Raw genomic sequence first — 16632 nt, 5'->3', positions numbered from 1 at the left:
TCAGGAAAGTAACCTGTTCAAAAGTTAAGGGCAGTCTGTGACCAGGTAAGGTCTAGAACCCTGAAAAGAAAAAGACAAGCTAACACATAGAGACAAGGACACATACATTACAATGAATAAGTCATATGTTTCTCCTAGGTAGTTGTTTTATAGGAGAAAGATTGGTTTGGGCAATGCTTACTTATAAATTAAGACAGGATGGCCTCATGAGCCCGGCGTGGTATTGGGGGTTGTCTTCCGGCTCAATGCGGCTACCTAAAGGACATAGGAAGCTTAATTCAGGTTTGTGTTGGTACTACTCACGGTTAATGTAGACATGGTTCCCTAAGCATCAAACTCACGGTTACAGCAAGCCTTGATGGGCTGTCTTCCCCTCAACGCGGCTCCGACGTTCTGCCGTGTGTTCGAAGACTCGCCCCTTATATACTTCAAGGTGCGCTCTTAATTGCTGCTTAATTGAAAGCGGATCTAGCCCAAAAAAGGAAAGTAACCCTGATCAGTTTGCCGGTTGTGCGCGGATGAGCTGGGCGTTGTTCTGTCAAGTGCTCATGCGCGCAGGAGTAGTGCGAGACCCTGTTCTCTGTAGAGATGGGCGTTTTATTGACAAAAGCGCATGCGCCCGGGAGTAGCACGAGACCCTGTTCGCTGTTATGGATCTAACGCTCATGACCGATATCGCGCTATAACCCTGCGCGTGTGGGATTAGAGGAATCTGGTGTTCATTTATACGAGACAAAGTATGAAATGCTAAAACCATGAGAATAACTTTCTAAACGAGCATTAGACCCCCATTTATGTGCATTTTAATGGGGACAAAGATAGGAACAGTTGCTCACTCCGATCATATTCTGCTGGGGTAGTTATGGGCAAACCTCTGCATATATCGATCTCTTATGGAGGGGCACATAATCCCCAATAATAACCTAACTATCGTTTACAGATGGGAAGTCAAGTATAGCTGGTTTTCTAATGGGGTTCTTGGATGAGACCTATGAGCCCATAAGTCATCGCAGTTGGCCCCATGGGATAGAGTCGTTGAGTCCTTTGGTGTCAGTGCCCAACCGGAAAACCCACCTCTGCTCCTTCTCAAATAGGCCGACATCAGTGGGGAGCTGTTCAATTACTGTCCAGTGTAGTTCATTGACACAATGTTGCGCCTCCAATAAATGTGCTGCCATTTTTGTGGTTGATTTTTTGCCCCTCACGTTGCTCTTATGTTCATTTATTCCGGTCTTTACTGCCCGGGTGGTCATACCCACGTACTCCAAGTTACAAGGGCAGGTGATAAGATAAACGACATTTTTGCTGTTGCAATTGGTGAACACTCGTTGTTCCCATATTGTGCCATTCTTGAAAGTTAAAGTGTTGCTTTTCTTTGTTAAGTGGCAACTATTGCAATTCCCACATGGGTGGTGTCCCTGCACTCCTCGTAACTGTGGTTTGGTTACTGTGCTTTGTGGTCTTGTATGCACAAGAATGTCTTTGAGGTTCCTTCCTCTCCTGTGGGCAAAGAGAGGTTTCTCCAAGTTTAACGTGCCACTAGTGAGTATACGCCAGTGTCTGTTCACCAGTTTGGTTACCTGGTTGGAGAGGGTGCTGTATGTAGTGACACATACTGGTCTGTTCAAAATTTCGTCTTTTGGGACTTTGTCTTCCAGGAGTGCCTCTCGATTGCTATTACGAGCCCTTTTCATAGCATTCTTTATAACCTTTTCTGGATATAGTCTCTGTTTTAGTTTTTTGCTCAGATCCTGGGCTTGGGACTTGTACCTTGCTACGTCGCTACAATTGCGGCGCAGGCGGAGGAACTGTCCATATGGTAGGTTCTCTCTTAAATGACGAGGATGAAAACTGTCAAATCGTAGGAGACAGTTCCTCGCCGTCGGTTTGAAATGAGTTTCAGTCTTCAAAAAACCTGACTCATGGTAGATATTTAAGTCCAGGAACACCATCGACTCTTTCGACATGGAATGAGTAAATTTTAAGAAGGCATTCTGTGTATTCAGCCATGTCATGAAATCCATGATTGATTGTTCATCGCCTTCCCAGATGACTAGGACGTCATCTATGTAGCGCCGCCAGGTGCGTATTCTGCCCCTGAAAGGATTGTTGGGATGCAGGATCTTGGTGGACTCCAGGTGGTGCACATACAATCCCACCAGGCTCGGTGCGAAAGTACTCCCCATGCTGGTTCCATGTTGTTGCAAGTATAGGGTGCCTTCGTATTCAAAGAAGTTTTTTGTAAGTGCTGTTGAAATGCACTCCATCACCACACCCCGTGGGGTTTGATATTTCCATGTGTTAGAATGTAGAACCTCCTCGATGATAAGGAGGGTTTCGTCATGGGGCAGACTGGTGTAGAGGCTCTCTACGTCTAAGCTCAACAGCATCTGTGAGTTCTGGTCAAATGGGAGATCTTGTATTAACTGAAGTACAGCTTTCGTGTCTCTCAAGTATGTGTCTGTCGCTTGTATCAAGGGTCTTAAGAAGGCATCAGCGAACTTGGACAGAGGCTCTAGTATTGATGAAATCCCGGACACGATGGGGCGGCCCGGTGGATTTGTGAGACTTTTGTGTACCTTCGGTATACTATAAAAGTAGGGTGTACGAGGGTTTTTTTGTGTCAAAAAGTCTGATTCCTTCTTTGTGAGCCAATTGTGGGCCAAAGCCTCCTCGGTCATCGCCCCTATCTGTGTACGTAGAGATTCAGTGGGGTCATTGGGCAAGACCTGATAATTCCTCCTGTCTGATAAGAGTCTCCTGCACTCTTGGTCATAGGCGGTGGTGGTTTGAATTACCACTGCTCCGCCTTTGTCGGCTGGTTTTATGGTCAGTTTCTTATTTTGGGAGAGATACCAAACATCATTTTTATTCTCTGCTATACATAGTCTCTTGTTTGGACGTTGTCACTAACACTCCCTTCCCCAATCATGGGACAAAGTGCTAAGCAAACAAATGATGGACGGAATGCTGAATGAATCATACATTCACCCCCAGTCAAGAGATCTGGGTTAAATCCATCATTCTTTTCTTCTCACCATGCCACCCCAGCCATATGCAAATCAGTTTTGACCCTGTGCCTCATGGGAACAGTCCAGCCCGAACTGCCAAGCCAGGTCCTCACTGGACAGGAAACAAGCATCCTGAGACCGGTTTCTGGGTATCACCCTTCATCAGCCAGGCTAGCTTGAATCCAATGGTGTAGTGAGCACGGGATCCACGTCTGGGCATACCCATCCCACTTAGGGTGAAAAGTGCTACGCAAACAAATGATGGGTGAATGTATGGCATTGTTCTGCATTCTGTCCATCAATTGTTCTTTTTGCACCAATCATGGTACCAAGCTCACATACCAAACTCAGATTTAGTAAAACCTACTTTTCTGAGATTGGGGACTTAATATGGCTCACAAATCGTACAAGGGGCAGCCTGCAGGGCATGAATTGTTTCCTACAACAATATCCCCTATAGGTGCCTCAGTAAGTTGATAATCAGTGAGTTACCTGCAGGCCACTGGCTTGCCTCACAGCAGAGTCTCCTCAAGCAGTAATCCTTCCGAAGTCAATCGAGTGAGCGCCATTGAGTTGAATTGTACTAATCAACTTCAACAATTCAGTTTGTGATGTTTCTTAGGCAGATAATCAGATAACATTAGCACTACTACCAATGAAACATATCGAGTGGCTCTTCATTTCCGAGTTAAAATTGCCCCTTACTGAGGGTTGTCAATTAGGAAATAGCAACGCATTTTCGTTGGTGTGGAAACGAAACGCAGTGTTCTGGTTGGTTGAGCGGTGTTCTGTGAAATGATTTAACCCGCGCCATGAGTCAGAGGTGTGTCTCTGCTGTGTGTGCATGCTAGGTCCTGCTGCATGCGAGCCCTGCTGTGGCTGGAGAATGTACAGACATATTTCGAATTCTCCACAAGATGCAACCTGAGGCCAACGAAGTGATCTGCAGGTAAAGAGCTGACACGAGGAGGAATGTACTCTTCTGAAAGATCTGGGAGGGGAAATGGGGCAGCGTGCGCAAACGCTGCTAAACCCATTATATGGCCAATAAAGGGGTCAGCGTGCACAAACCCTGCTAAAGCCATTATAGGGCCAATAACGTGAAGGTAATCTGCGTGACCAACTAAATCGCAACAGTAGGGCCTGTATATCAGTGGCAGTGGCCCCTGGAATGATTGTAGCTTGAGTAAGGTTGAACTTGGTTCAGTTCATCAGAATGCTGACACTGCTGTAGGTTCTAAATTCACGTCCTGTAAATGAATAGCAACTAACACCCTCTACAGAGGTCGTTATCCATTTTTTAACACCTGGAGCAAAGGTCAGTAATTATTATTATCATTTGTAAAGTGAAAAGCAAACTGCAAGTATTATATTGCAAAGAACAAAGCCAAGGCAGGAAAAGAAACCTGCGCCTGAGCCACACCTATGACCCAGAGAGTCCTTTTAGCCAACTTTACATTGCACGTTGTCTCTTTAAAGCCCACACTTATTTGTATTTTTGGACTTGAAGTTTCATGTAACCCATTAGTAGTGTTGCTGAAGAAGTTGGTTGTGGCAGTATATATCACACGTGATATAAGGGTAGCTTTTATGTAGAGTTCTAGCAAATGTAGAGCCGTTTTCCGACTTGGGTTCAATCAAATAAATATTCTTTTTTATGACTGAAATAGTGTCGCTTTCCAACTCAGGTTTTTATATTCAAATACTTCGCCGAATCTGCATTACCAGGGACCTAGTGACGAGTACCACAATCTTATTTTTACTATACATTATTGTAAGAAATCGGGATCCTGATTGAGGGGGGTGAAACCCTACTCAAGCAGCAGCCACAATCCTTGTTAGGGTCCAGTTACAAGCAAATCTCAAATTAACCTGCGCTTAACCCTCTGGTAGCATGGCACAAAAGCAGTCAGGCTTAACTTAGAGGCAATGTCTAAAGTATTTAATCAGCATGTTAAAAAGTAATAAAGTGGAACACAACACGAGAAAAAAATATCAATTGTAATAAATTATTTAAGACCTAATTGATCAAAATCCAATCAGTAGAACCAGAGATATGCCATTTTGAAGTTTTAAGTGAAAATAGCACCAAAAAGCACAAAATGTCAACTGTGGTTATCCTGTCGCACCACACCAGGACAAAGTCACAAGTACAGGCTCATCACTATGGAGCACGAGCCAGCTACAGGGACTGAGGTAGGCCCACTTAACAAGAGTACCTTAAATTCTGGTTGCGGAGCGTTGTAAGATCCTGCGTTGAGAATGTGTTGCACAGTCAAGTTCATGCCGGGTTTGGTGTCCCTTCAACACCTCCTTCGGAGTACTAAGGGTTGTGTAAATACAGTTATGATGAAAAACATGCACTTCACAGCCCAGTTGTTAATTCTTTCCATTACCACAAACAAAAACACCAAATCTCTGTAATCACAAAGCTTGGAGTAATTTGATCAATTAAAGCCAGAACCAGCTCCGAAGCACCCTTTACACTTGCAGATTAACTAACAGCGCACAACACATGAGTTTTCACCACCAGGACATGTAAAATTTAAAAGTATATGTCCAAATCTTTACATACACTGCACACTGCCTGCTGGGCTGTGCAGGTATTACCCTAGGGGTGACTTATATATATTAACAAGCATTTGCAATGCAATAGGTCTATCATTAGGAAAGTTTGAGCTATTGGTATTGTAAATGACACATTTTTTATTTATGTTTTGTTTTTGAAAATAGCGAAATTAATAGCTTTGTCATTTACAATGCCAATAGTTATAACTTTCGCAAATGTGACACCTATAGGATTTGTAATGCAATATGTGTTGTATTTATGTGACTTACATGTATTGATAATAGAAATAACAATGGCTTTTAATTTTTTTTAAATAATTAATACTTAAATAAAAGTTATTGTAATTTATAATGGCAATAGCTTAAACTTTTGTAAATAACTTTTGTGAAGATTATGTTCAGTGTATTTTATTGTGTCGAAAATTCAAGAACGGAAGTGAAATATTAATGTCTTTTTGTTACATTTGTAATAAAGCTTGAAACATTGAGAGAACATATTTGAACCAGGTGTTGTTGAATGGTTGCACAGATTGATGCTGTGGTGGCGCTGAGTGATGTTGTGATGGCGAACAAGTGATGCTGTGGCGTTCAGTGATGCTGTGGTGGCGCATAGTGATGTTGTGGTGCCCCTGAGTGATGCTGTGGTGGTGCTGAGTGATGCTGTATGCTATGCTATGTTTTGTTTTGCTATCCTATGTATTGTTTTGTTATGCTATGCTATGTTTTACTATCCTATGCTTTGATTTGTTATGCTATGCTGTGTTTTGTTATGCTATGCTATGTTTTGCTATGCTATGCTTTGTTATGCTATGCTATGTTTTGTTATGCTATGCTATGCTATGTTTTCTTGTGTTTTATTATGCTATGCTTTGTTTTGCTATGCTATGTTTTGTTATGCTATGCTATGCTATGTTTTGTTGTGTTTGGTATGCTATGTTTTGCTATGCTATTATATGTTTTGCTTTGCTATGCTATGTTTTGTTAAGCTATGCTATGTTTTGTTGTGTTTTGCTATGCTATGCTATGCTATGCTTTGTCATGCTATGCTATGTTTTGTTATTTTATGCTATGTTTTGTTGTGTTTTATTATGCCAAGCTTTGTTTTGCTATGTTATGTTTTTATGCTATGTTTTGTTATGCTATGCTATGCTTTTTATGCTATGTTTTTATGCTATGCTATGCTAAACTTTGTTTTGTTATTCTATGCTATGTTGTGTTTTGTTATGCTATGCTATGTTTTTTTGTGTTTTGTTATGATATGCAATGTTTTGTTGTGTTTTGCTATGTTTTGTTATGCTATGTTTTGTTATGTTATGCTATGTTTTGTTATGTTAGGCTATGTTTTGTTCTGCTATGTTTTGTTGTGTTTTGTTATGCTATGCTATGTTTTGTTATACTATGCTATGTTTTGTTATGCTATGCTATGTTTTACTGCGTTTTGGTATGCTATGCTATGCTTTGTTGTTTTTTGCTATGCTATGTTTTGTTTTGGTATGCTATGTTTTGTTTTGCTATCCTATGCTTTGTTTTGTTATGCTATGATGTGTTTTGTTATGCTATGCTGGTGAGGGTGTTTGAGGGTGAGTGAGGGTAAAGGTGGTGTGAGGGGGTGTGAGGGTGAGGGTGTGTGGGGGGGTGTGACGGTGTGTGAGGGTGAGAGGGTTGTGAGGGTGAGGGGGGTGAGGGTGAGTGAGGGTGTGTGAGGGTGAGGGTGTGTGAGGGTGAGGGTGAGAGCATGAGTGGGTGTGAGGGTGAGGGGGAGTGAGGGGGTGAGGGTGAGGGTGTGTGAGGTTGAAGGTGTGAGAGGGTGAGGGTGTGACGGGGTGTGAAAGTGAGAGGGTGTGTGAGGGTGTGTGAGGGTGTGTGAGGGTGAGTGAGGGTGTGTGAGGGTGAGGGGGTTGTGAGGGTGAGGGGGTGTGAGGGTAATGGCGAGGGTGTGAGGGTGAGTGAGGATGTGTGAGGGTAACGGTGTGTGAGGGTGAGGGGGTGTGAGGGTGAGGGGGTGTGAGAGGGTGTAAGGGTGAGGGGGTGTGAGGGGATGAGGGTGAGGGGGTGTGAGGGTAAGGGTGTGTGTGAGGGTTAGGGGGTGTGAGGGTGTGGGGGTGTGAGGGTGAGGGGGTGTGAAAGTGGGGGGTGTGAGGGGGAGGGTTTAGGGTTGTGAGGGGGTGAGTGTGTGGGGGGTGAGGATGAGGGGGTGTGAGGGTGAGTGGGTGTGAGGGTGAGGGAGGGTGAGGGTGATGGGGGTGAGGTGATGGGGTGAGGGTGAGGGGGGGTGAGGGTGAGGGAGTGTGAGGGCATGTGAGCGGTAGAGTGAGGGCGGTAGAGTGAGGGCAGTAGAGTGGTAGAGTGAGGGTGGTAGAGTGGTAGAGTGAGGGCGGTAGAGTGAGGGCGGTAGAGTGGTAGAGTGAGGGCGGTAGAATGGTAGAGGGAGGGTGCTAGAGTGACGGCGGTAGAGTGGTAGAGTGAGGGCAGTAGAGTGGCAGAGTGAGGGCGGTAGAGTGAGGGCGGTAGAGTGGGAGAGTGAGGGCGGTAGAGTGAGGGCAATAGAGTGGTAGAGTGAGGGTGGTAGAGTGAGGGCGTGACGCCGGTAGAGTGGTAGAGTGAGGGCGGTAGAGAGGGCGGTAGAGTGAGGGCAGTAGAGTGAGGGCGGTAGAGTGGTAGAGTGAGGGTGGTAGAGTGAGGGCGATAGAGGGGTAGAGTGAGGGTGTTACAGTGAGGGCGGTAGAGTGAAGGCGGTAGAGTGGTAAAGTGGTAGAGTGAGGGCGGTAGAGTGGTAGAGTGAGGGCATGAGGGCGGTAGAGTGGTAGAGTGAGGGCGTGAGGGCGGTAGAGTGAGTGTGGTAGAGTGAGGACGGTAGAGTGGTAGAGTGAGGGCGGTAGAGTGAGGGCGGTAGAATGGTAGAGTGGTAGGGTGAGGGCGGTATAGTGAGGGTGTGAGGGCGGTAGAGTGGTAGAATGAGGGCGGTAGAGTGAGGGCTGTAGAGTGAGGGCAGTAGAGTGAGGGCAGTAGAGTGGTAGAGTGAGAGCGGTAGAGTGAGGGCAGTAGAGTGGTAGAATGAGGGCGGTAGAGTGGGGGCAGTAGAGTGAGGGCGGTAGAGTAGTAGAGTGAGGGCGGTAGAGTGAGGGCGGTAGAGTGGTAGAGTGAGGGCAGTAGAGTGAGGGCTTTAGAGCGGTAGAGTGAGGGCGGTAGAGTGAGGGCAGTAGAGTGAGGGCGGTAGAGCGGTAGAGTGAGGGCGGTAGAGTGGTAGAGTGAGGGCGGTAGAGTGGTAGAGTGAGGGCGGTAGAGTGGTAGAGTGAGGGAGGTAGAGTGGTAGAGTGAGGGCGGAAGAGTGAGGGCGGTAGAGTGGTATAGTGAGGGCGGTAGAGTGGTAGAGTGAGGGCGGTAGAGCGGTAGAGTAAGGGGGGTAGAGTGAGGGTGGTAGAGTGAGGGTGGTAGAGTGAGGGCGGTAGAGTGAGGGGGTAGATTGAGGGCGGTAGAGTGAGGGTGGTAGAGTGAGGGCGGTAGAGCGGTAGAATGAGGGCGGTAGAGTGGTAGAGTGAGGGCGGTAGAGCGGTAGAGTGAGGGCTGTAGAGCGGTAGAGTGAGGGCAGTAGAGTGAGGGCGGTAGAGTGGTAGAGTGAGGGCGGTAGAGTGGTAGAGTGAGGTTTTTTAAATAGTAAAAAGTTATTTGGGCTAATAATACCTATATACCCTTAAATCATGACATTATCACCTCGGGTAAACAGTGCACTCTCAATTCTGAATATACTCGCCTATTGTCACTTGTCCTATCGGGGCACAGCGCGTGCAGTTCTGGGTGGTAGGGAGGGTGCTGCGGGAGGCAGTACTGGGCATGTACAACATCCACAGAAACACCATGTCCGAACTCAAACATCTGCCAGGGGTGACGTCATGAGAGCAGGGGGCGAGGATAGATTGCATCCCTGCAGGCTGGGCTCGGTTACCTCCCACAGTAGTGCGCGAGGGTGACATCTGTTTCCTGCCCCCCACTCGGCCATCCTGGAATCCCCGCCCCACTGCTGCCACAGATTATTTGGAAGGAGTATGTTTGTTTAGCGAGGTGATGTCGTGTGTTTGTGTGTGTGTATGTGAATAACACGAGGGTGGCGCGCGGCATGTGATGTAGAAGAGGGGCGTCGACAGATGGAAGAAGGTGGAGGGCGGAGAACAACAAAGATAAAAGAAAGAGGCTGTGGGGGCAGATACAACAAGAAAAAGGAAGAAAGAGCGAAGGGGTCACAGAGGAGATATACTGAGGGAAAGAAAGAAAGAAAGAAAGAAAGAAAGAAAGAAAGAAAGAAAGAAAGAAAGAAAGAAAGAAAGAAAGAAAGAAAGAAAGAAAGAAAGAAAGAAAGAAAACTGTGAAAACTGAGTAATAGGAAAGAATAGGTAAGGCAGAACTAAGACAACCAAGAAAGGGAGCATGGGGACAAAACAACAGTGAGTTACAATGAAGAACTAAGGAGAGAGCGAGAGAGGGAACACCGGTGATGGAAACTGAGGGAAACAAAAAAACAGGTAGAGAGAATGGAGAAGTTAGGGACAAAAGGGAATATAACCTGATGATAGAGGAAGAAGATGCAATAGGGAATGGACAGGCAGAGGAGGAGGGGGACATGAGCTAGGGGGGCATAACTGGGGGAGAGAAAAGATATGAAAACTCAAATAAACAAAAGAGTGCAAGAAAAACAAGCTCTCGGCATTGTGTGGCACGGGAGCAGCTTCCTTTGAAGTCTGATGGGGGAGCGGCTTCCTTTGAAGTCTGATGCAGAGGCTGAGACAAATGGTGTGGGATGAGGCTGGCAATGGTGTGGGTGTGGGTGTGCGATGTGCGATGTGCACGCGCCTGGCTCACATGAACTGTACGCGTTCTGCAGCTAGGTAGACTTTTCGGACCGCTTACTATAATCTCGCCTATCATCCCTACGGGATGGACAGGCGAGATATAAAAAGGGAGGTTTGGACCTGGCAAAAGGTTCATTTTTCCAGGTCAAAATGGCAGTTTAAAACTGTACATACAAGCTACAATGGCAGGGCTGAGATATATTTAAAGGGCCACTTAAGTGGGTGGCACAATCAGTGCTGCAGGTCCATTTAAAGGGTTACTTAAGTGGGTGGCACAATCAGTTTTGTAGGTCCATTATGGGAATTTAATTTACAAGCCTAGGGTACATGTAGTGCCACTTTACCAGGGATTTACAAGTAAATTAAACGCGCCTGTTGAATATAAGCCAATTCCGCCATGTTTAGGGGTTAGAGCACAATCACTTAAGCACTGGTTAGCAGGGGTAAGGTACACAGAGTCCTAAGGCCAGCAAACATGAGATCAGCAAAAATCAGAGGGGGTAGGCAAACGTTTAGGGGAAGACCACCTTAAGGCTGACAGGTACAACAAGTATTTATTGTGCAAGGGGTAAAATGAATTGCCTTTACAAACTAAATAACTCTTACTGGCCAGTCAAAAGTCCCACCACAAAAGTCAAGAACACTGACAATAAGGCCCACAGCAGAAAAGCAGATGTCACTACGTATACCGTTTATGAGTTATGACTCCTACCTAGAAAGCACATTTACAGTTCCTGGTCTCTATTGTCTGGCTTTACCATAACTTTTTGACTTTTTAAGGTTCAAACTCCAAAATAGGAGAGACATCTTGTTTTCAATTTCATACCTTATTTTAGTTCTAGCCTTTTTGTGTAGTGAGTTAACATATTCCTTTAGAATAAAAATATCTGACTGCTTCAGATTTTCACATCTCGACTCTTACTGCACTTACATGTTTTTCTTGTTTTGAATAGTTTAAGAATGTGTTTTTGTTTCTTTTTCTATCCATAGTAAACGCTTCACCATGAAATGTCCATCCTTCTTGCTTCTCCCTAGTGAAAAGGGAATACTAGAGCACTTCCTCACCTTTACTGCACTTTTCCTTATCCTGGTTTGTATTGGAAAGTAGGAATATTTCAACAATTTCCATCTGCATGAAAAGACTTTCCACCACAACGCCAATTAAAATCGGTTATATTTACATATGTTATCTCCCTTATTGCACGTATATTTAAATGCATATTGCCAGGAAATTAGGACAATCTTAATACTACCTTTTGGGTTATTTTCCTTGCTTTTCATAGAAAAGAGGATTGCATGAAAAGCCTTTCCTTACCTGACACTTCCAGTGAAAAGAGGTAGCAGTGGCTTCATGTTCCAATACATATCACACAAAAGTCGTAGGCCTCAGCACTGAAACTAGTCTTGAAGTGAGAAAGAAATGTCGACATTTCAATAAGAGAAGAAAGAGAACTATCCAAATGGTGACTCCGCATTGTAAGGCTCTGACAATCGACACCACATGTTATGAGTATTTGTGTATCATACAACTTGTCAAGAGGGTATCCTGCTGCTGAAGCATGAGCTGCATGGCCAGAGCCAGGGCCAGGGATATATGAAGAGCCAGGTCTTCAGTTTTAGACAGAATTCAAGAACTGAGAAGGTGGCTCTGATGTGCAGTGGCAAGTCATTCCAGACTTTAGGAGTGAGGCACGAAAATGCATGATCGCTGGATCTGGCTCTGCATATGTGGGGGCTGGAGAGTGCAAGTAGGAGTCTGGGTGAGTGGAGGTGTCGGGTAGGTGTGTGGAAGTTTATGCTGTTGTTAAAGTATGTAGGGCCAATGCTGTGTAAGGCTTAGTATTGTGTGTGTAAGGAGTTTGAAGAGTGCTTGTTTGTGGATTGTGGATTGGGAACCAGTGGAGCTCTCTGAGGTGTGGGATGATGTGCGTGTGGGATGGGAGGTTGAGGGTGAGTTTGGCCGCTGAGCATCGTATGGTCTGGAGACTTCTGGTCAGTCCAGCGTTGATTCCAGCATAGAGTGCATTACCGTAGTCCAGTTTTCTGGTGATGAGCGCTTGGGTGATGGTTCTTTGAGTGTTGCTAAGTGTTGCTGAGCAACTATTTGAAGATGTTCTTGGGCATCTTGAGTGCATGGAAGCAGGAGACGGCGACTGCGTTCACTTGGTTGGTCATGGAGAGTTGGCTGTTGATTACTATTCTGAGGTTCTTTGTGTGGGTTGCCGGGAGGGGTGTGGGTTGAGTTTGGAGTCCCAGGGTGAAGATGACTACTTCCGTCTTGTCTGTGTTGGGTTTGAGGCAGTTGGTTTACATCCATCTGGCGACTTCTGTCATGCAGGTGTAGAAACTGGTCCGAATGTTTGGCATTGTGTTGAAGAGGGAGAATATGAGCAGGGTGCTGAAAGAGTTGGGCTGAGTGAGTATCCTTGTGAAACTTTGCAGATGAGGTCAACAACATCTAATGTGAAGGGGGTCAGGATGACTTGCTGAGTGTGGCCAATCAGGAAAGAGCAAATCCAGAAAAGTGTGGAATGTGGACACCGACTTTGTGCAGTCATTGAATAAGGACGGGGTGGGAGACGGTGTAGAAGGCTGCAGATACATCCAGGAAAATTAGGGCCATGGTGGCACCTCTGTCCATAATTATCTATATGATGCCTGTGGTGGCAATGAGGCCAGTTTCTGTACAGTGGTTGGGCTTGAATCTGGATTGAGCGGTGTTGAGGAGATAGCTGTCAGTGAGGTGGGTGGTTAGGTTTTTGTCATCTTTTCCATGACTTTTGCCAGGTTAGGTAGCAGGAAGTAGTTGGCTAGCATCTTTCGATTTGCTAAGGGTTTCTTGAAGTGAGGAAGTACTGTCACATGTTTTCAGGTGTCCAGGTAGGTGGCTGTGATAACTGAGTGGTTCAGGATCGGGTTGAGGCCTGGGTCCTTTGATGAAAATGTGGTCATGGCAGTGGTCCAATGGTGTTACGGAGTGTATGGACTGCATGGTTATTGGGGTTTCTTGAGTGGTCAGGGGGTCTTCTGTGTGTTGGTAGAGTCGGGCAGGAGGGCTGCAACGGTGGAAAGGTCTTGTTGGGGCTTGACCTTTTTGTAGATGCTGGTGATATTGTTCCTGAGGATTAGAGACAGCAGGGTGAAGAAATCCTGAGAGGTGGTTACACTGGTGAGGGTTGCTGCCTGAGAGGTGAAGTCCTTCACTATGGCACAGATTTCCTTGGCACTGTTGGTGCTTCTTTTGATGCGGTCAGCGAGGGGGGATTTGGTGGCTCTAATTTTCTGATGGCAGTGTCTGAGAGTGGATTTGTTGGTGCTCTTGTTGTTCAAATCTTGACTTTTTCTCCATCTGCATTCAAGTTGTTTGAGGTGGTATTTGGTGAGCCTCAGCTCTTCCATGTACCAGCTTGCTTGGAGTCTAGTTCTTGTGTCTTTGTTGGCTGTGAGAGGAGCTAGGGTATTGGTAGTTTAGTCTGCTGTTCCCATGATGCACTGGGCCAGGGACAGACTGATTTGCATATAGCCAGGTTCTGAGCTGGGATGGTGCAGTGAGCTAAATAACGGTGATGGATCAAGCCCTGATCTTTGGACTGGGTAAGAGTGGTCTGCTTAATTCAAACACTCTGTTCATCACCACCCCCTTTTCTGAATCGTTTTTGGCCACTATAGGTGTGGCAGGGTATACTCAGACATGAGTCCCTTGCTCACTGCACCATCAGGATTCAAGCAGGCCGGGCCGACGACGGCTGAAATGCCAGAAACCGGTCCCCGGTAGCTTGTCTCCTTTCTGGTGAAGAATTGGCTCGGTAGTTTAGTCTGCCCTGTTCCCATGATGCACTGGGCCAGGGACAGACTGATTTGCATATAGCCAGGTTTTGAGCTGGGATGGTGCAGTGAGCTAAATAACTGTGATGGATCAAGCCCTGATCTTTGGACTGGGTAAGAGTGGTCTGCTTAATTCAGACACTCTGTTCATCACCACCTCCTTTTCTGAAGGGTATTGGCATAGGCAGTGATCCAGGCATTGAAGATGGAGATGGAGATGGATACAAGGAGGTTGAGCAAGTCCTCAAGGACATTGGTTGTGATGGAATCAGTGAAGTTCTCCAGCTGGTACTTCCAACCACAATACTCGCTATTATTAGAATGACGCCTACACTTTAGAGGTGAGGTGACACAATATGTGTGTCATTCTCCTATCTAGCTACAAAGTTGCTATATTATAGAGCAATTTACAAGTGATCCCGCATTATATTCCTTGGTCACTCAATTTTTCAAAAATTACTCAAATGTCTATATTTTCATTATTGATTGTCTATTTTATTTGTGGTTGGGCGTATTATTTTTGTCTCCCCATGCTAAATATTACAAAATTAATGACAGTTGTAGTCTTTTATAATCATATGTGTTTTACTATTTGGCACTAAGCATGGGCTTAAAGATCTGTAATATGTCTTTCAACTCCTTTCATTATGGCTTTACATATAAATATTCAAATCTCGTTCATATATCCTTTCTCTCTATCTCATATGATATTATGCCATGCACATTGTAATTCCGGGTCGGATAAGATGTGGCCTTACAATATTTATTTGATTTCACAGACTTGTTGTACTGATTGAACTATACAAACAGCAGGAACTGTTTAATCTCATGTACAAATCAAAGGTACACTGAGCGCACAAATGTTGTGTTATTAGAAGTAGATTAGAAAGAGTTTAATTACAACACTATAATATTGTCGGTTCATAATAATCATAAAAGGACAAGAGCTTTATTAAGCATGAACTTATTCTAATCCTGTTAACAATGCATTGGATGAAGGCTTGTTGAATAAGCTAAATGAACAAGTTGTGTAGAAATTATGTTGGTATGTAGAAAAATACCATTGGATCATTATTTACTATATACACTTTAATCGATATGTGTAAGCGAAAGATGTGGGATTGACTGGAGTTTTGCTCCAATATTGCAACTTTCTCTCGATTTTAACATGTTTTGATTTGTTTTGTCTGTCTGTACACATTGTAAATATTGGTTTATGTGTTGTTTTTGTAGCCCTGAAGAAGTCATATGTGGACGAAACGAGTCGGCTACTGGGTTTTATCTTTCACACATTGATGTGTCTTTTATAAGAAGAAAACCAATAAAGAACTGAAGAAAGAAAATACCAACATATATATTGACTTTTTTTACAGCTTGCCAATGCATTGTGAATATTATGTTTAAGAATGAGATACAAAAGACTTATGTTGACCTGATATGTACTTTACTCCATTTCCTTATTTTGAGTACCGAAGCACCATCTGCTAATTTACTGCTATTACAAGACTGGTTAAACATAAACACGATCAACTGTGTGAATTGTGCAGTTTTACACAAAGTATCAGCATGGAGCTGGCACTTGGAGTCCTGCCCCTGTGTTGCTTGTCCAGTCTCTATCTTTTGTTTCCTACAGGGATTCTGGTCTGGCTGACTCAATTTGGAGGGTCATTTTGGACACAACATAGCAAGTATTCCACATGACCCTCACAGGATACTTGTTTGAAATGGAAATTACCATCAGAATACAGTTGGTGGTAATTGTCAAATTGAGTTCCAATGCAAGCATGCTTTTTACTCAGCTGCGAAAAGACATACACGCTAGATCTGAAGCAAATTGCTTTTGTGCTCACTTCTACTACTTGCATATTACAGTAATATCACAATGTGATGATTATACCTTTATTTGGAATGGGGAATAACATGCTGAAATCGGTGTTTCCACATGTATTCCTGTGAATAAACTTGTAATTGTAATTTTTTTACCAACAACAAACTTCTCTAGGTATGACTTGGAGGAGATGACACTGAAAATATGCCAGTAACAATAATCCACTTTTCTTCAGCCAAAACAGGATTACCAGACTAGTTACTCTCTCTCTCTCCCATTCATGGGTGACGACTTTGGTGGGGCACTGAGGCTCTAGACCAGGCAATTTTCAGAAGAGGTCGTCTTAAAAGAAAATTTTTAACCCTGGATTCTTAATGACCAGCTGGACAAACGCCCTTAACACCTCCAACCTTGCCACCGCTACCAACCTCGAACAGGGAGTGAAAAACTTTGATGCCTGGATCACCAATTGCACAGATAGCAACGTCCCCATCAAGAACAACATCCAGAGAAAATCATCCAAAAAGCTAGCTGGTACACCCAAGAACTCAGAAAA

Source organism: Lissotriton vulgaris, chromosome 6 (genome assembly GCF_964263255.1).
Source record: "Lissotriton vulgaris chromosome 6, aLisVul1.2, whole genome shotgun sequence".
Lineage (NCBI taxonomy): Eukaryota > Metazoa > Chordata > Amphibia > Caudata > Salamandridae > Lissotriton > Lissotriton vulgaris.
The sequence above is the reverse complement of the archived record's forward strand: the minus strand, read 5'-3'. Positions refer to the sequence as shown.